The sequence below is a fragment of the Apodemus sylvaticus genome, chromosome 8 (assembly GCF_947179515.1).
Source record: "Apodemus sylvaticus chromosome 8, mApoSyl1.1, whole genome shotgun sequence".
Taxonomy (NCBI): Eukaryota; Metazoa; Chordata; class Mammalia; order Rodentia; family Muridae; genus Apodemus; species Apodemus sylvaticus.
The window spans coordinates 8,378,336-8,400,095 of record NC_067479.1 but is presented as its reverse complement, the minus strand read 5'-3'; the positions used below and the strand labels follow the sequence as shown (position 1 = coordinate 8,400,095).

General features: G+C 37.3%; 1 non-coding gene across 1 annotated transcript; it reads left to right on the top strand.

Moving 5' to 3' along the window:
• Positions 1–11,152: 11,152 nt before the first annotated feature.
• Positions 11,153–11,309, top strand: LOC127691831 (U1 spliceosomal RNA). Its single transcript, XR_007979401.1, has one exon. It is a non-coding gene; the product is annotated as a U1 spliceosomal RNA (small nuclear RNA).
• Positions 11,310–21,760: the final 10,451 nt, after the last annotated feature.

Sequence of the window (21,760 nt, the reverse complement as noted above, 5' to 3'; positions counted from 1 at the left end):
TGTGTTCCTACCAAGTGGGATGGCAGCAGACCAACATCAATATTGAGTTGAAAAATTATGCTAATAAACTCTTCTGCAAATTATACAGATGCAAAACCACACACTTCTCACACACACCCCCATCACTCACACTCAGACACAGACACACACACATACTTCACACACACCCTTCACACACACTCACACACAGGCACACAGACACACCTTTCATACACACACACACACACACACACACACACACACACACACACAGAGACACACTCCTTTCTCTGCTTAGAAGTATGGAATAGTTATGCTGAATTTGGGTTTCCAAGACCAACTCTTTGGTTCAGTCCTCAGTTCCACCATCCTTTTCTCTGTCTGCTTGTCTTTCCAAGTTTTTCAATTGAGATTATTATAGTCTCCCCCAAAATTGCCATGAGCATGAAATTAGATGATGTACTAAGTTCTTAGAGTAGCGTCCAAAGCACAGCTGAAACACTATAATAGTTTATTGCTGGCCTCAAGGAATAGAATTAGTCACTATATTCCTAGAACCAAAGGAGATGAGAAAGCTTTATATTAAAAAATACAGAATAATTTCTAACTGTGGAAAGAGTACACTGCACAAAGCACAGCCTTTATTTATGTAGTATTAAGTTCCTTATCTTTGAAGATACCTGTGACACAGTTCATTTAGAGTCTAAAAACATCACAATAATTCATATATATTTGCATTCTTAGTAAGAAAGTTTATAATAATGCTCTATTCAGTTCATTGAAATATTTTAAATATAATTTTTGCTTCTTAACTTCTAGGGTTAGATTGGACAGTGTAAAATATGTGTCTTTTTCAAATAACTACAACAGGAAGATATGGGAAAATAAAAGATGACACATTGAATTAGCATGCCAATTGCCTTGGCGTGGGCTCTTAAGGGAAGAGGCCAGTCTATTCACAGAATTATCTAGGAACTCTCATTGGAAAAACCAGAACAGTCTCCTAAAAACTCTATTTACCTCTGGTGTCTCTAAGTGTACCTTCCTAGAGAAGACTTTCGAATATAGTTGTAAAGACAGCTGTGTGTTACATAACTATCTTCAAACTTCCCCCCCACTCTCTATAGATAATAGATTTCTCTTGCAAAGTCTTATATCCAAGACACAGCACAATATGACACACAGTTTTGTTGAACGCAGACTGATGGTTTTCTTGAGTTTTCAAGAAATGAACCAAAGTATCTGACCTTTCTTCAATGTGACCTGTGGGCCAACACAAATCAACGTGGCTTACTCTGCTTCCACCGCTCCCTGGCCTTGTTGTGAGAAGTGACTTTTGTCATGCCAATGTCCAGCAGCAACATTTTATTTTAAGCCATAGGTCATGTATGCATAAGGGGTGTCTTTCACCCGCCAGGACCAAAATCTCATCTTCATAGTGCTCTGGTGGTATTTTAGAGCTATGGTTTAATGCTTCCCATAACCTGTTACATATCATCTGAGCTTGCATACTGTTATACGACAGGTCTGTGGAGAACAGAATCATTTCTTGTAACTGCTTTCTTTCAAAGACCATCCATGAAATTTACTCAAGTAGCATGGGTATAAATACTGTTTAATACTTATTAAGTTGATTATGTTGCCCATGAAAATGCTCGCTCAAACTATTGTTCTAAACTAGACAAAATGTTCAGATTTTCTCCCATTTTTATGATACAAGTATGATTGCTTTTCTTCAGTAAGTACATAGCAGGTGCAATTGTGTGGGTGTGGAAATTACCCCACCCCACACAGGCTCATGCTGTAGAACACTTTGTCCCCATACTGGTGATGCTAATTGGGGAGGCTGTGACACTTTCAAGACATGGAAACTAGCAGAAACAGGTGGAAGAGTGTTTTAAGTTACAGGCACAGTCCATTCTGCTTCCACATAACCTTTCCTGTGACTCAGATGAGAGCAAGTTCCTACCGCCAAGATGCAGGTGGCTCCCAACATCATGCATGTACAATCGCTTTGAACCTCATTCCCTAAAAACGTGAACCAAGATAAATCCTTCCACCCTTAAATTGCTCCTCTCAGGTATTTCAGTACAGTGATGCATCACAGCTTGACTTCTTCTGTGAATAATGGGGAAAGCACATGAGAGCACAGATAATTTGTTTAGGTAACAGAGCAGTGTGATTGTTGCATCATCATATCCCAGTCTTAATCCCTTGAAATATGCATCATCATATCCCAGTCTATCTTAATCCCTTGAAATATGATGCCTAAAATCAACATATGCAGAAACAGTAAAACTGATTTGTATTCTTCTTACACCACCGTGCTGATGGCCTAGTCTACATTATCCTACTTACAAGAACTCCTATGGTAACTTTACACCTTCCCCAATCTAGTGTAAACTTGAAACCCAAAGCTTGCCAGTGCAAATCTTAATTCTGTCTACATCTTCAACATTCTTTGCTGCATAGGCTACCAACATACAGATTTTAGGACTTGAGGCACGTGTACCTTTGATAGGACAGTATTCAGGCCACCAAAACTTGCATTAAGGTTTCCTAATAATTTAAGCAATGTACATAGGTATGAGATCAAAGTAAAACAGAGTTAATCCTGAGCACTCATGTATCTCTCTTCAATGTTTCCCGTTTTAAATGTGTATTCTGTCACCCATTCAGAGGAACAGGTGGTCTCTAAGTAAGGTGTACAAATTACTTTCTCAGCAAGTGATAAACATTTAAGTTATTAATCAACTGCATTTTATGATCATTAAGTCCAATCATTAAATGATCTACATGATATTCTGCAGGGAAACATCTTCATAAAACCATATATTAGATTTGCTTAGGATAAGTAACCAGGCACACCTTCATAAGAGCATTGCACTGCTGAGTACTTCCTAGCCATTATCATTAGTCATTTTATCAGGAGACTCATCATTATCTATGTGTTTACAAGTAAAGTTGATTTGATTATGGGTATTCTTTCCTTGGGAAGCTCGCTTCATAATGGGAAGAAATGAATCCTGAGCCAGCTGCTCCAAATGCTTTCCCTACAGTCACTGAGCTGGATTTGATGAGAAAAAGGACACGATCGAGTAAACAAAGACAAAGTTATGCTTGAAGAGGTCCAGGTATTACAGAAAGTTTATAGTGAATTGATAAAAGTAAGTGAGTATTCTATATTGTGCTAAACAAAGGGTATTTAAAGGAAAGATACACGGGGCTACATGGAAAGATCACTTAGTCAAATAGCACTAGGAAGGCAGCCTGTGAAGAGATAGAAAACATCACCAGTAAATGCCTTTCACTGAGGAGAGGTGACCAGTATCCAAAAGAAGATGCAGAGAACAGAAATCAATGAAAGAAGAAAATATAATGCATATTAAAATGTCACCTCTTATACTCACTGAAAGGTAATTGTCACGGATATTCTGTAGAGAAAGGAAAGAAAGAAAAAGAGAGAGAAAAGGAGAGAGAAAGAGACAAAGAAAGAGAAAGAGAGAAGAATAAACAGAAAATTAGAAGGATCAGGAAGAGATAGTGTTCGTAGTGGAGAAATATCTCAGGAACATATGTATAGAAAGCTATGACATATTTCATTGGATGCTGAAAAAGCATTTGACAAAATTCACCATCCCTTCATGCTTAAAGTCTTGGAGAGAACAGGAATTCAAGGCCCATACCTAAACATAGTAAAAGCAATATACAGCAAACCGGTAGCCAGCATCAAACTAAATGGAGAGAAACTTGAAGCAATCCCACTGAAATCAGGGACCAGACAAGGCTGCCCCCTTTCTCCTTATCTTTTCAATATTGTACTTGAGGTACTAGCTCGGGCAATTCGACAACATAAGGAGGTCAAAGGGATACAAATTGGAAAGGAAGAAGTCAAACTATCATTATTTGCAGACGACATGATCGTCTACCTAAGTGACCCAAAGAACTCCACTAGAGAGCTCCTACAGCTGATAAACAACTTCAGCAAAGTGGCAGGTTATAAAGTCAACTCAAGCAAATCAGTGGCCTTCCTATATTCAAAGGATAAGCAGGCTGAGAAAGAAATTAGGGAAATGACCTCCTTCACAATAGCCACAAACAGTATAAAGTATCTTGGGGTGACTCTTACCAAACATGTGAAAGATCTGTATGACAAGAACTTCAAGACTCTGAAGAAGGAAATGGAAGAAGACCTCAAAAAATGGGAAAACCTCCCATGCTCATGGATCGGCAGAATCAATATAGTTAAAATGGCCATTTTGCCTAAAGCACTATACAGATTCAATGCAATACCCATCAAAATCCCAACTCAATTCTTCACAGAGCTAGAAAGAGCAATTATCAAATTCATCTGGAACAACAAAAAACCCAGGATAGCTAAAACTATTCTCAGCAACAAAAGGAAATCTGGGGGAATCAGTATCCCTGACCTCAAGCAATACTACAGAGCAATAGTGTTAAAAACTGCATGGTATTGGTACAGTGACAGACAGGAGGATCAATGGAACAGGATTGAAGATCCAGAAATGAACCCACACACCTATGGCCACTTGATCCTCGACAAAGAGGCTGAAAACATCCAATGGAAAAAAGATAGCCTTTTCAACAAATGGTGCTGGTTCAACTGGAGGTCAGCATGCAGAAGAATGCGAATTGATCCATCCTTGTCTCCTTGTACTAAGCTCAAATCCAAATGGATCAAGGACCTCCACATAAAGCCAGACACTCTGAAGCTAATAGAAAAAAAACTGGGGAAGACCCTTGAGGACATCGGTACAGGGAGAAAGTTTCTGAACAGAACACCAATAGCGTATGCTCTAAGAGCAAGAATTGACAAATGGGACCTCATAAAATTACAAAGTTTCTGTAAGGCAAAGGACACCATCAAGAGGACAAATCGGCAACCAACAAATTGGGAAAAGATCTTCACCAATCCTACATCAGATAGAGGGCTAATATCCAATATATATAAAGAACTCAAGAAGTTAGACTCCAGAAAACCAAACAACCCTATTAAAAAATGGGGTACAGAGTTAAACAAAGAATTCTCACCTGAAGAACTTCGGATGGCGGAGAAGCATCTTAAAAAATGCTCAACTTCATTAGTCATTAGGGAAATGCAAATCAAAACAACCCTAAGATTTCATCTTACACCAGTCAGAATGGCTAAGATTAAAAATTCAGGAGACAGCAGGTGTTGGAGAGGGTGTGGAGAAAGAGGAACACTCCTCCACTGCTGGTGGGGTTGCAAATTGGTACAACCACTCTGGAAATCAGTCTGGCGGTTCCTCCGAAAACTGGGCACCTTACTTCCAGAAGATCCTGCTATACCACTCCTGGGCATATACCCAGAAGACTCCCCACCATGTAATAAGGATACATGTTCTACTATGTTCATAGCAGCCCTATTTGTAATTGCCAGATGCTGGAAAGAACCCAGGTATCCCTCAACAGAAGAGTGGATGCAAAAAATGTGGTATATCTACACAATGGAGTACTATTCAGCCATTAGAAACAATGAATTCATGAAATTCTTAGGCAAATGGATGGAGCTAGAGAATATCATACTAAGTGAGGTAACCCAGACTCAAAAGGTGAATCATGGTATGCACTCACTAATAAGTGGATATTAACCTAGAAAACTGGAATACCCAAAACATAATCCACACATCAAATGAGGTACAAGAAGAAAGGAGGAGTGGCCCCTGGTTCTGGAAAGACTCAGTGAAACAGTATTCAGCAAAACCAGAACGGGGAAGTGGGAAGGGGTGGGTGGGAGGACAGGGGAAGAGAAGGGGGCTTGCGGGACTTTCGGGGAGTGGGGGGGCTAGAAAAGGGGAAATCATTTGAAATGTAAATGAATTATATCGAATAATAAAAAAAAAAAAAAAAAAGAACGCAGTGAGTGGGGCTCGATATTACTTTTAGCTCTTCTCAAAGACTTGAGTAGGGTATTTGTGTCAGGAGAGAATCACTAAGTTTACATATAAATCATTTCAACAACTACCAGTATCCCCAGAATGGTGTAATTAAGACTAATTTCTGCATTAATATTATAGATTCTTTTTAAAGGAATTTTGTCAATTGTATGCATAGCCATCAGTAAGTAGAAAGATAATGTCAGGATGACCTTGTCGGGCACCAACAGGAGGAGAAGCTCTTGGTCCTGTGAAGACCGGATGCCCCAGTGTAGAGGAATGCCAAGGAGGGGAGGCGGGAGTGGGTGGGTGGGGGACCACCATCATAGAAGGGGGAGGGAGGATGGGATAGGGGGCTTCTGGAGGGGAAACCGAGAAAGGGGATAATATTTGAAATGTAAATAAAGAAAATCTTCAATAAAAGAAAAGAGAAAGAAAAAAAAAAAAAAAAAAAAAGAAAGCTATGACATCACCAAAGAAGGAAGTCAAGCAGAAAGGGAGCTGGAAGAGTTCAAACATGTAAAATTGACATCTGATATCAAACTCATGTGCAAGGTTTAACCACCACAAAACAGAAAGCAAGCTCACGCATGAACACACACACACACACACACACACACACAGAAAGAGAGAGGTAGAAGGAGACAGAGCCACAGAGAGAGACAGTTCTTTAAAGAATATAATTATACTTCACAAAAATTTAGCAACCAATAATAATAATAATAATAAAGATGCCTACAGAACTCCAAACAGACTAGACCAGAACAGAAATACATCTCATCACATAATAATCAAAACCCCAAATGTACTAAACAAAGAAAGAATACTTAGGCAGTAAGAGAAAAAGGGCAAATAACATATAAAGGAAGACTTATTAGAATTACACCAGATTTCTCACCAGAGACCATGAAAGCTAGAAGATCCATGCAGACTCTAAGAGAACACAAATGCCAGCTGAGACTACTATACCCAGCGAAACTCTCAATCACTATAGATGGAGAAACCAAGATATTCCATGACAAAACCAAATTTACACAATATCTTTCTACAAACCCAGCCCTACAAAGGATAATAGGAGGAAAACACCATAACAACAAGGGAAACTATACCCTGGAAAAAGCAGGATATTAAACTTCTTTCATCAAACCCAAAGAAGATAACCAAACACAAATAAAATTAAAATCAAAAATGATAGGAAGCAATAACCACTACTCCTTAATATCTCTTAACATCAATGGACTCAATTCCCCAATAAAAAGACATAGACTAACAGACTGGTTACATAAACAGGACCCTACATTTTGCTGCATAGAGGAAACACACCTCAGTATCAAAGGCAAAAACTACCTTAGAGTAAAAGGCTGGAGGACAGTTCTACAAGCAAATGATCCCAGGAAACAAGCTGGAGTTGCCATTCTAATATCAGATAAAATTGACTTTCAACCTAAAGTAATCAAAAGAGACATGGCTGGTCAAAGGAAAAATCCAACAAGAAGAACTCTCAATTCTGAACATCTATGCTCCAAATACAAGCGTGCCCTCATTCATAAAAGAAACTTTACTAAAGCTCAAAGCACACATTGCACCTAACACAATAATAGTGGGTGAATTCAACACTCCACTCTCACCAATGGACCGATCAGGAAAACAGAAACTAAACATGGAGACAGTGAAACTAATTGAAGCTTTGGACCATTTGGAGTTAACGGATATATATAGAACTTTTCATCCCAAAGCAAAAGAATATACCTTTTTCTCAGCACCTCATGGTACATTCTCCAAAACTGACCATATGGTTGGTCACAAGACAGACCTCAACAAATATAAGAAGATTGTAATAATCCCATGCCTCCTATCAGATCACTATGGAGTAAAAGTGGTTTTTAATAACAATAAAAACAACATAAAGTCCACATACACATGAAAACTGAACAGTACTCTACTCAATGATACTTTGGTCAAGGAAGAAATAAATAAAGAAATTAAAGATTTCTTAGAATTTAATGAAAATGAAGGCACAACATACACAAATCTATGGGACACAATGAAAGCAGTGCTAAGAGGAAAATTCATAGCTTTGAGTGTCTCCAAAAAGAAATTCTAGAGAGCATACACTAGAAGATTAACAGAACAACTGAAAACCCTGGAACAAAGAGAAGCTAATTCACCCAGGAGGAGAAGCAGACAGTAAATCATCAAACTCAGGGCTGAAATCAATCAAGTAGAAACCAAGAGAACCATACAAAGAATCAACAAAAACAAAAGCTGTTTCTTTGAAAAAATCAACAAAATAGATAAACCATTAGCCAGACTAACCAAAGGGCACAGAGAAAGTATCCAAATTAACAAAATTCAAAATGAAAACAGAGATATTACAACAGAAACCGAGGAAATTCAAAATATCATCAGATCCTACCTCAAAAACCTGTACTCAACACAACTGGAGAATCTGGAGGAAATGGACATTTTCTTAGACAGATACCAATTACCAAAATTAAACCAGGATCAAATAAACCAGCTAAACACACCCATAACCCCTAAAGAAATAGAAGGGGTCATAGATAGGCTTCCGACCAAAAAAAGCACAGGACCAGATGGTTTCAGTGCAGAATTCTATCAGACCTTCAAAGAAGACTTAACACCAATACTCTTCAAACTTTTCCACCAAATAGAAACAGAAGGAACACTACCCAACTCCTTCTTCGAAGCCACTATTACGCTGATACCAAAACCACACAAAGATCCAACTAAGAAAGAGAATTTCAGGCCAATTTCCCTTATGAATATTGATGCAAAAATACTAAATAAAATTCTTGCCCACCGAATCCAAGGACACATCAAAACGATCATCCACCATGATCAAGTAGGCTTCATCCCACGGATGCAGGGATGGTTCAATATAAGGAAATCCATAAATGCTATCCACTACATAAACAAACTCAAAGAAAAAACCACATGATCATTTCATTAGATGCTGAAAAAGCATTTGACAAAATTCAGCATCCTTTCATGCTAAAAGTCTTGGCAAGGACAGGAATTCAAGGCCCATATCTAAACATAGTAAAAGCAATATACAGCAAACCGGTAGCCAACATCAAACTAAATGGAGAGAAACTTGAAGCAATCTCACTAAAATCAGGGACTAGACAAGGCTGCCCCCTCTCTCCATATCTTTTCAATATAGTTCTTGAAGTCCTACCTAGAGCAATTATACAACAGAAGGAAGTCAAAGGGATACAAATTGGAAAGGAAGAAGTCAAACTATCACTATTTGCAGATGATATGATAGTATACTTAAGAGACCCTAAAAACTCTACTAGAGAACTCCTACATCTGATAAACAACTTCAGCAAAGTGGCTGGCTACAAAATCAACGCAAGCAAATCAGTAGCCTTTATATATTCAAAGGATAAGCAGACTGAGAAAGAAATTAGGGAAATGACTCCCTTCACAATGTCTACAAACAGCGTAAAGTATCTTGGGGTGACTCTAACCAAACAAGTGAAAGACCTATATGACAAGAACTTCAGATCTCTGAAGAAGGAAATTGAAGAAGATCTCAGAAAATGAAAACATCTTCCATGCTCGTGGATTGGCAGGATTAATATAGTTAAAATGGCCATCTTGCCAAAGGCAATCTACAGATTCAATGCTATCCCTATAAAAAAATCCCAACCCAGTTCTTCATAGAGCTAGAAAAAGCAATTCTCAAATTCATCTGGAATAACAAAAAATCCAGCATAGCTAAAACTATTCTCAACAGTAAAAGAACTTCAGGGGGATTCAGTATCCCAGACTTTAAACTTTACTTCAGAGCAATAGTGATTAAAAACTGCATGGTATTGGTACAATGTCAGGCATGCGGATCAATGGAATAGGATTGAAGACCCAGAAATGAACCAACACACCTATGGTCACTTGATCTTCGACACAGGAGCTGAAAGCATCTAGTGGAAAAAAGATAGTCTTTCCAACAAATGGTGCTGGTTCAATTGGTGGTCAGCATGCAAAAGAATGCGAATTGACCCATTCTTATCTCCTTGTACTAAGGTCAACTCCAAATGGATCAAGGACCTCCACATAAAACCTGACACACTGAAACTAATAGAAAAGAAACTGGGGAAGACCCTTGAGGACATGGGCACAGAGGAAAAGTTCCTGAATAGATCACCAATAGCTTATGCTCTATGTTCAAGAATTGACAAATGGGACCTCATAAAATTACAAAGTTTCTGAAAGGCAAAGGACACTGTCAAAAGGACAAAGCATCAACCAACAGATTGGGAAAGGATCTTCACCAACCCTAAATCCAACAGAATGCTAATATCTAATATATACAAAGAACTCAAGAAGGTAGAAGCCAGAGAACCAAATAACCCCATTAAAAAGTGGTGTATGGGACTAAACAAAGAATTTTCACATGAAGAACTTCTGAGGGCTGAGAAACACCTTAAGAAATGTTCAAAATCATTAATCATTAGGGAAATGCAAAAACAACCCTGAGATTTCACCTCACACCAGTCAGAATGGCTAAGGTCAAAAACTCAGGAGACAGCAGGTATTGGTGAGGATGTGGAGAAAGAGGAGCACTCCTCCACTGCTGGTGGGATTGCAAGATGGTGCAACCACTTTGGAAATCAGTTTGGCGTTTCCTCAGAAAACTGGGCATGACACTTCCTGAGGACCCTGTTATACCACTCCTGGGCATATACCCAGAGGATTCTTCAGCATGGAATAAGTATCCACTATGTTCATAGCAGCCCTATTTATAATAGCCAGAAGCTGGAAAGAACCCAGGTGTCCTTCAACGGAGGAATGGATACAAAAAATGTGGTATATTTACACAATGGAGTACTATTCAGCCATTTGAAACAATGAATTCATGAAATTCTTAGACAAATGGATGGAGCTGGAGAACATCATACTAAGTGAGATAACCCAGTTTCAAAAGATCAAACATGTTATGCACTCACTGATAAGTGGATATTAGGCTAGAAACTTTGAACACCTAAGACATAATCCACATACTAAATGATGTCCAAAAAGAATGGAGGAGTGGCCCCTGTTTCTGGAAAGACTCAGTGCAAGAGTATAGAGGAATTCCAGAACAGGGAAGTGGGAAGGGGTAGATGGAGGAACAGGGGCAGAGAAGAGGGCTTATGGGACTTGTGGGGAGTGGGGACCCAGAAAAGGGGAAATCATTTGAAATGTAAATAAAAAATATATCAATAAAATAATAATAATAATGATAAATGATGCTTACATACCAGGGGAGATACCATGATCTAAAAGTGGTTTTCCCAGGGCAAGGCTTATCCATTGCACTCTGGATAAGCCTGTGATTTCCCCAAATGAGGGGAACTTGACAGTATAATTTGTGGTAGTGGGGGAATGAATTTGTGCTCTCCCCTGAAAAAATTATAATATAATAATTATATGTGCATAATTATTACATACTATAATATAATAATATAAAATAATAATATTAATAATTATGGAATATAATCTATATACCATAAAAATTTTAGAAATGCAAGCACACCATTCAGCATAGGAACTTCTGAAGTACAAGTAGTTAATTAACTTCAAAATTGGGTGTTATTGACTACAGAAGGCATTCAAAATGCTGCATCATTTTTTAGAGTCTCAAGAGGTTTAGAATCTGTTTATAAAGGGCCTCTAATTTTTCATCACACATTGAAAAGTACTTGATAGGTTTTAGCTACTATCATTTATTTTTAATTATAAAATATTGGCACTGTTGAAACACTATTATTACTTTGAAAGATCATAATTCACTTACGTAAAATATTGTATTTAAAACCCAGCCACATACTTTATATCCCATAGGACCTGCTATAACAATTGCTATTGACACTAACATGCTCTAAAAATGTGAAGAATACATGAAAGTAAATTTTCCAGTGTTGCATGAAAAGACCCTTAACATGCTGAGAGGCAGCAGTGGCTAAAATCTGTATGGCCACCTCTCGGACAGAGAGCAGAGAGACTATAAAATAGGAAGTCAACCATGAGATGGTATCTTCTAGGGATATCAGGGAATCTACAACATCATACAACACTATGGCTGCTGAAATGAGATCTGAACAATGAGAACACCACTAGGCAGGCTAATGTGGAAGGGAGAAATCTCATTGAGTCTCACTAATGATTTCTAAGAGAGGGAGACTTAGTCTGCCCCAGAATGAGCCTATAATTGGTTCCATGTGTCAGCCCTGAAATTGTATCTACAAGCAAAACTGAAGAGACTCATCAATGCAAAGTGTGTGTATTTGATACATATATTCGTGTGTGTGTGTGTGTGTGTGTGAGTGTGTGTGTGTATACAAAAGAAAAAGTCCATATATTTGGGAGGATGTGAGAGATGGCAAGGAAGTGTTTATAGAAAGGGGTCATGGGAGGGGCTCTGATGAGGAAGGAAGAGGGGAAATAATGTAACTATATTTTAATTAGCATAAATAAAGAAATAAATGAAAATTCAGCTTTAAAAAAGATTTAACAATTTTAGTTGGGTGACAAAAAAAAGCCATAGACATTTTGCAGTTTTTGGATGACTCCTTTTTAGTACAAAAAGAAAACACCCTAATCTAAGAAAACATAACTAGCATGCTGTATGTTGAACATCCTTCATATTTCTAGCTCTTGTGGCCAGCCAAAATGGAGATAACTCAAAATATGTGGCACTTTTGATCAACAGAACATAGTAAACATTACTATCAAAATATTTTTAACTCTTCTGAATTGCAAGACATATTGCAATAATAGCTCAAGATGTTCAGAAACTTTCTCCCTGTACCGATGTCCTCAAGGGTCTTCCCCAGTTTCTTTTCTATTAGCTTCAGAGTATCTGGCTTTACCTAGAGGTCCTTGATCCATTTGGATTTGAGCTTAGTACAAGGAGACACAAGGATGGATCAATTCGCATTCTTCTGCATGCTGACCCCCAGTTGAACCAGCACCATTTGTTGAAAAGGCTATCTTTTTTCCATTGGATGTTTTCAGCCTCTTTGTCCAGGATCAAGTGGCCATAGGTATGTGGGTTCATTTCTGGATCTTCAATCCTGTTACATTGATCTGCCTGCCTGTCACTGTACCAATACCATGCACTTTTTAACACTATTGCTCTGTAGTATTGCTTGAGGTCAGGGATACTGATTCCCCCAGAATTTCTTTTGTTGCTGAGAATAGTTTTAGCTATCCTGGGTTTTTTGTTATTCCAGATGAATTTGAGAATTGCTCTTTCTAACTCTGTGAAGAATTGAGTTGGGATTTTGATGGGTATTGCATTGAATCTGTATATTGCTTTTGGCAAAATGGCCATTTTAACTATATTGATCCTGCCAATCCATGAGCATGGGAGGTTTTCCCATTTTTTGAGGTCTTCTTCCATTTCCTTCTTCAGGGTCTTGAAGTTCTTGTTATACAGATCTTTCACATGTTTGGTAAGAGTCACCCCAAGATACTTTATACTGTTTGTGGCTATTGTGAAGGGGGTCATTTCCCTAATTTCTTTCTCAGCCTGCTTATCCTTTGAGTAAACTGGGCACCTCACTTCCAGAAGATCCTGCTATACCACTCCTGGGCATATACCCAAAAGATTCCCCAGCATGTAATAAGGATACATGTCCCACTATGTTCATAGCAGCCCTATTTATAATTGCCAGAAGTTGGAAAGAACCCAGGTATCCCTCAACAGAAGAGTGGATGCAAAAAAATGTGGTATATATACACAATGAAGTACTATTCAGCCATTAAAAACAATGAATTCATGAAATTCTTAGGCAAATGGATGGAGCTGGAGAACATCATACTAAGTGAGGTAACCCAGACTCAAAAGATGAATCATGGTATGCACTCACTAATAAGTGGATATTAACCTAGAAAACTGGAATACCCAAAACATAATCCACACATCAAATGAGGTACAAGAAAAACGGAGGAGTGGCCCCTTGTTCTGGAAAGACTCAGTGAAGCAGTATAGAACAAAATCAGAACAGGGAAGTGGGAAGGGTTGGGTGGGAAAACAGGGGGAGGGAAGGGGACTGATGGGACTTTCGGGGAGTGGGGATCCAGAAAAGGGGAAATCATTTGAAATGTAAATAAATATATCAATAAATTAAAAAAATAGCTTAGGATGAAGAGAAAAAATATGCTTATAAAATTTAGATTTATCTCCATATGAGCAATGCTAAAGTCATATATAGGTCACTAAATATAAAAGAATTTCTTCATCAATATAACTCGTGGTTTAAAACAAAATTAATAGTAGTATTTTCTGGAATTTGTAACAAATATAGTATTTCAAATGTAGGCAAGTGATAGATACACTTTGAGATAATTACATAAAAAATATGACACACTATTTGAAAGAAGACTGCCATAAATATATATTTATATGTCACATGCATTTATACAGAGGCAAAGTTTATAATAATCACAAGATAAAATAAATAAATATGGAAAACAATCTAAAGATTGAATTAAGCTGAAATAATGATAGCAATCAGCTACCCTAAAACAGAAATAAAACTACTAAAATATAACCAAATATTTTAAAAGAAAAAAAAGGGTAAAGGCTGGACAAATATCATCAGTGAAAGCCTTATTCTACTGGTCCTGCTGTATCGAAGTAACTCAGACTGGGGAGTTTATGAAGAGTAAATATTCACCATATATGTTAAGTATTTGAAATTTAGCTTCACAGTGACAGCAGATACAGTATCCTGAAGAGGACTTCCCTCAATTTCCAAAATCATGCCTTCTTATTGGATTCTGACATAGCAAGTGAGAGAAATGTAGATGAAATCATGTCATCATATGCTCAGAATACAACAGGACTGGGCATCACTTCAGATTGAGCATTAGTTCTACAAAATTGGAATAATTAATCATCAGAGTCCTTTATTGCATCACAAGAAAGTTGAACCTCACCATATATATTTTGGCAATATATAAATTTTCAAGCCAAATCAGAAACAGAAAACAGCAGATTCAGACCCTCCTTGTCACAGCAGATATTCAAGATAAATGTTCCTTATGTTTAATGAATGACAGGCTTCTAATTCACATATAATACCAAGTCAATTATGTACTAGCTACAAAACAATATATACAGAACAGCATAAGACAGAACAGCAAGCAGAAATAGAAGAGGTTGTGGGCGTGTGTAGAGAGTACTTCACTTCAGTAATGACTTTTCTCATTGATGTGACAAGAACCCTAAAAGGAGCAGCTGAAGAAAGGAAATTTGTATTTAGGTTCTTGGTTGAAAGGTACATTCTGTTCCTTCTTAATGGGAAAGATATGGTGTGAACATGGATCGAAATGTCACAAGTGTAAGGTCCCTAGTTATATTGCATCCCAGGTTAGAAAGCCAAGAAAGATAAATAGCACTGCTCCTCTGTCCTTCCCCTCACATAAACTCACAAACACACACAGATGCACAGACACACAGATGACACACAGACATACAAAGACTCACAGAGAGACACAGACACACGCACATTTCTCCACACACACACACATACACACACACAAACACAGATATACACATGCACAGCAGAGAGAGAGAGAGAGAGAGAGAGAGAGAGAGAGAGAGAGAGAGAGAGGTTCAGAGCATGGTTTAAAAGTGATTCTAAGTCCCTTTTAAGTATAACAATCAAATTTAACCATCTCTCGTTCACTGATAAAATACCCCACTTTTCTAAGACACATAATACTAAGATTACTAACCAACATAGCATATTGATATCATAAAGTTCTGCTCATAGCAGAAGCACAATACATACTTGTTTCAATAATGGATTTTATCCTAGGTTATTAAAATTCTCAACCAATTTACAAGAATTGAATCATATGAACTACATCATGAACAAAATAAAATTAAGCCAGAAATTAAAACCAAAAGACATTTGGAAAATACTCAAATTAGCCAAAATGAATAAATATAAAGAGAAATTATAAGAAAAATTGAAAAATTGAACTGAATGCAGTTTAAGGCACAACTGATTAGAACTGGAGGCAGTAGATAAAGAAGTGAACTGACAAAGCTGTTTAAAAACATGAGCTTCTGTAGAACAAAAAAATGCCCAAAGTTAATAAGGGAAGAATTTTCCTTAACCAGCTAGAAAATGCAAAGTATATGAAAACCAAAATGTCAGAAGTAAGGAAAATAGTTAAGATAACAGCACTTATCAGAAACAAAGCAATATGAAATGATTGAGATAAATACTAATTTATCATAAATAAGTTATTGTGAGAATAAAAGTACATAAGATTTAATATTCAAGAGCAAGTCTATACAACCTGAAGTTGATTTTCCTCAATTTCACCAACGTTTATAAAAACTTAACTAGATAAATGAAGAAAAGTGATATTGTATTAGGAAACTAAAAAATGAAAGCTAACATAATGATAGGGAAAAATTATATGTTTTCCCAAGGATAAAAGCAATATTATAGTGAACAGTCCGCTAGTATTGTGTGTGAACAGCCTAAAAAGAATTGGTAACAAAAGGAAATGAATGTAACTCAGAGTAGTAAACGGACATGTTAGAACTGAAGAATTTTTTCCAGACAGGGCAGTATTAATTATATATAAAAAATCCTAAAGAATAGAGTTAAACATATAATTAAAATTACTAACAATAATTTATTTCACAGGGGAAAAGATTATCACAGGAAAATCAATAGTATCTTTTCACTGGAAATTAACCATTTAAACTTTAATCAAGAAAATTTTCCAATTATAAAATGACCAACAGGGCCTGGAGAGTTGACCCAGAGGTTAGGAGAATGGATGCTCTTTGAGAGATCCCGGGTCAAGTTCCCTGCATCGACATGGTAGGTCACGTTGATCTGTAATTCTAGTTTCAAGGGACCAGTTTTGTCTTCTGGCCTCCATATGTACTGGATATGCATGTGGTACCAAGACATACATGCAGACAAAATACACATACCTATTAAATGAAATAAGTTTGTTAAATTTTCAATAATCAGGCTAAAATCTATCTAACATTAGAGTTAGGTATAGAATAAGGAAGGCAAAGGTCATCCTAGGAAGGGAAAAGAGAACAAATAATTATGCATTTATGGACGTGTTGGGGACTGAAGAGAGAGAGTCAAACAGGAAAGGGGAGAAAGCAAGGTGTAAGGGAGGAACATCTAAAACTAAGCCATTTGATGGGTTTTTAAGTTGCATCTGTTTCTGCCTCCAAGCCCCATGCTCCCAGAAATAAGACTCAGACTCAAAATATATTTACAGATGCCCTGATACATAGCTAGGTTCTAATTTAACAAGATCATAACTTAAATAACCCTATTATTTTAACCTACATTCTGCACCTGAACTCAGGTACCATTCTGTCTCATTGCATCATGCCCAGTGGAGCTCTCCGATGGCTCTATCCCAGAATTCTTTTTCATCTTTTATGCCATATATCCCATTTCCTGCCTAATTCACAGGCCATTGGATTTTGAATTGATAGGTGATGCATCCATACATTACACAAGATTTTTCCAAAAATGGGTTGTATAGAAACCTAAATTTCTCTATCTATCTATTATCTATCTATATATAGATCTATCTATCTATTTATCTATGTAGAGAGTATCAATATGGATGATAAATAGTATACTATCTATGTAGATAGTATCAATATAGATGATACATACATAGATAGATAGATAGATAGATAGATAGATAGATAGATAGATAGATAGATAGATAGATAGTTGGGTGGGTGGGTGGATGGATGGATGGATGGATGTATAGATAGAGAGAGAGAGACAGACAGACAGATAGACAGACAAACAGACAGACAGATGATAGAAGGAGAAACAAAGAGGGAGGGAAGAAAGGAGAGAGAGGGAGGAAGGGAAAAAGATAGATGGACAGATGTTCAATTAGACATGTCTTGCCATCGAATGAAACCTCCAATAATAGGGATAAGTTATATCCACTCATTTACATCTATTGTTTACAAAAGAGGCCCAATGGAAACACAAAAACAACTTAGCTTATTGACAAGACTATTAGTTTATCTCCACAAACTAATTTTTATTTATTTATTTATTTTTATTTACATTGCAAATGATTTCCCCTTTTCTGGGCCCCCACTCCCCACAAGTCCCATAAGCCAGGGCTCCACAAACTAATTGTATGGCCCCATTACAAAAGACCACACCTGCATAGCTCATTGAGCATGAAGTTGAGCTGATGCTTAGTTAGAGCCGTTGCCTCTATTGTCCATGGTATTGGTAGTCCGCATGATGATAAGATTAAACACCAACCCAGCTACAAGCCCCATGATCTATACTGGTGACCTTCTTACAAGATATGCTGGCCATAAAACTTTTTTCTGATTAGAAGTAAGGTCTTTTCCATGAGCAGAATCTGTGCTTGAAATTGCCTTGATTGCCAAGATTCTGAGACTGGATAGACAATAGACCTATTGGAAAGCCAAATACTACTGTTCTTCTACAGGAGCATAGCAGTAAAATTACTCCCAATGACAGTCTACTATACTCATAGATCAGCATGTCAGCCATCATCAGAGCGGCCTCTTGTAGTACATGGAACAATACAGAGTTCCACAACTGGACAAGATGAAGAGCATGTGTGAACTTGTAATATGCAACACTAAATAGGATATCTCTCTCAAAGCTCTCCCCTTAGGCTCAGGGAACTCTGTGGAAGATGAGACAGAAATATTTTCAGAGTCAGTAGGGATGGACGATACAAAAAAAAATAAATAAGAAGGCTCTCTGGACACAACAGGACTGACATGCATACGAACTCACAGAGACTGCACTGCGCAGCATGCAGAGGAGCTGCACAATTCTAAGCCATATGGGTTCCAAGCTCTGAGAAGCAGACACATGACCCAATCCCTAACGCAGGACTTATCTCCTGATGAGCACTTAATAAGGAAAAATTAGTTTCCTCAACAATTCTAACACAACATAGTTTTCCAAAGTGAAAAATAGCTATGTCTGTATCTGAATAAATGAAATACAAATTATAGTGTACCAAGGAAAACTATTTAGCAAATTAACAAATTAATGATACAATCAACAATTCAATATAGAGCAGAAATATAGTTTCATATGAAAGGTGCTAGACATAATAGATTGCATATTACATGAGTCCACTTATAAAAAACTGTAGGGAATGTAAAGCTATACTAGCAGAGAGTAGGACAGAGACAGCTGATCAGAGAGCAAATGCACACTGGACACAATGACTGCAAATGACTAGGTCAGACTTGTTGGAGGACAGAAATGCTGCATGGTATGATTATGATGATGATCACATAGACATGTAAGTGCGGGTGTGGATGTGTGCCTATACATGTAAGTTTATAAGTGAAAATCTGAAAAAAAAAATTACCAAATGTGAGAGATTTAATTTAGTTCCATAAGCTACTAAATGTAATTCAAATGTAATTTGAATAAAGATATTTTTATAAAAAGGAAATAGAGATACCCATTTATACATATAAAGAAGCAAGAAATCAGAGTCTAAGATCTCCTTTAAATTTTATACAGAATAATTACATTAACTAACACATAAAACTTGTCTCAACTTGATTACTATATCCAGGACTAGATAATACATTGGACACATTTTATTTGATTTTTAAAATGAAAGGGACTTGAGCACTTATGATATTATTAAGTACTCTATGTATCATGTCTTGGTTTTAGAACTCAAAATCCTAAGGTGTCATCTTAGCCACAAAATTTTGGACCTAAAATCTGTCCTGCCAGCAAGACATGCTGGGGCAATAGTGGTGCAGAACTTGTGTTCTGCACAAGGCAACACAAGGCATATCCAACACAAGGCATATCCAACCTGGCATTCATCACACAAGAGGGAGCCCATGACTGACACTGCCTGGGTAGCCAGGAGCCAGAGGCAGGACAACCCAGAGACGTAGGAGAGAACCAAAACTGACTGGAAGAGAGAAGTCAATGACATAATTACTAATGATATTCTGCTATTCTCACAGGTGAGTGTTACAGTGCCTAGCTGAGTTGTCATCAAAATGGATGTCACTTAGCAACTGATAGGAGCAGATGCAGAGGCCCACAGCCAGATTATAGGAGCCAGAGGGGTAGAAAACATGACCCATAGAATAAACAGATCTGGGCTCATAGGGGCTCACAGAGATTACTGTATCAACAATCACAAAGCCCACAGGGGTCTGAGCTAGGTACTCTGTATATATGTCATGTTGTGTAGTCTTCTTGTGAGACTTGTAACCGTGAGAGTGGTTGTATGTAGGACTCTTTTGACTGCTCTTGGGAAACTTTCCTCCTTCGAGGTTGCTACATTTGCCATGGTATGACTATTTGTGCCTAGTTTTATTTTGTCTTGGTTTGCTATGTATATCCCTGAGAGGCCTACTTTGGTGTTCATGAGTTTTGTTTTGTTTTGTTTGTAGTTTTTTTTTTTTTTTTTTTTTGGTTTGGTTGGTTGTTGTTTGTTTGGTTGCATGGTTTTCTGTTTGCTTGGTAGGTTGGTTTTAGGAATACAGAGGAAGAGTATCTGGGGATGTGCATGGAGGGATTGGGAGGAGTGAAGGGAGGGGAAACTGCAGTTGGAATGCAGTATATGAAAGAATAAATTAAAAAATAAAGTGGAAATTCTCTATGCTGAGCATGGAGAAAAAATAATTAAATTAAAAGGAATTTATTTATTAACCACATTCTAAGTATTATTTGTCCTTGTAACTACTGATAAGTGAATATAGTTCTTATGCTTCATCAGGAAATCTTATTTGAGAAAAAAAAAAAAACAGTAACCATTACAGACAATTCTGTACCAAAGTCTCAGATAACAATGTGGAAGATGGGATAGAAAAATTGTAAAAGAATTTTTTTTCTTAGATTGTTTCTTCTAGAAATTTCAGGGCAGTCCCACCTGCAAAGTATCACCAGTATGACAATTTGGAAATTACAAGAACAGAAGTAGTCTTCCCAAAATGAAAAGCACTCCACTTTTTCTCACACCAAATGGCCATCCCTGAAATCATGTATACACAAGTAATAGCATAAGGACTATGTGGCTTGAATTTCTATTCTTGGGAATATATACACACATATAAGTAACAAGGATTTTTAAGAAGAAATGAATTTAAATTAGTGCAAGGGATGGTGTAGGCTTTATATACCTAATTTAATAAAGGTTTTAAATACTTTAACCTCCCTTCTAGCCCACCATCCACAAGAGGTAATGGAAAGAAATGGTTAATAGGGTCAAGGGGAAAGTGGAAACTGTTTAGAGATAGTTTTTTTGGGGGGTGATTCCAATCTTCATCGTCAATATAGTATCAGTTCTGTTCACATGAACCAGCAGCAGTAGTGCGATTCACTTGCAAACACCATTCACTAATCAGCAATGGAAATTCACTGGGATATTAGAAGTTCTTTGGGGTGTTTCTCTCCATGATGTCATGACAAATGACAATCATTGAAGAAAGCAAGGTAATCAATGCCACACCATCATCAGTAAAGACAAGCAAAGAGCAACGAGGTGGACCAATGCAATATTGTCACCCACAGTCTGTTGGGTTATACTTATGTCCTCTTCAAACATACCATATCCTCTCAAGCATCTACTCCACAAAACTCTACATGCTCTTTTTCAGGAAGCTTCCAGAAAATCATCACATGTCTGTTCTCAGTAAAATATCCTCCTACATGTCTGCATCAACAAAACATCCTCTCATAAGAGACTTTCGAGAAAGGCATCACAAGGCACAACTGAGTCTCCAGAGAAACCAGAAATTTCCACTTCAGACTGATACATGGGAGAGGTTTAAGAGAGAAAATAAAAAG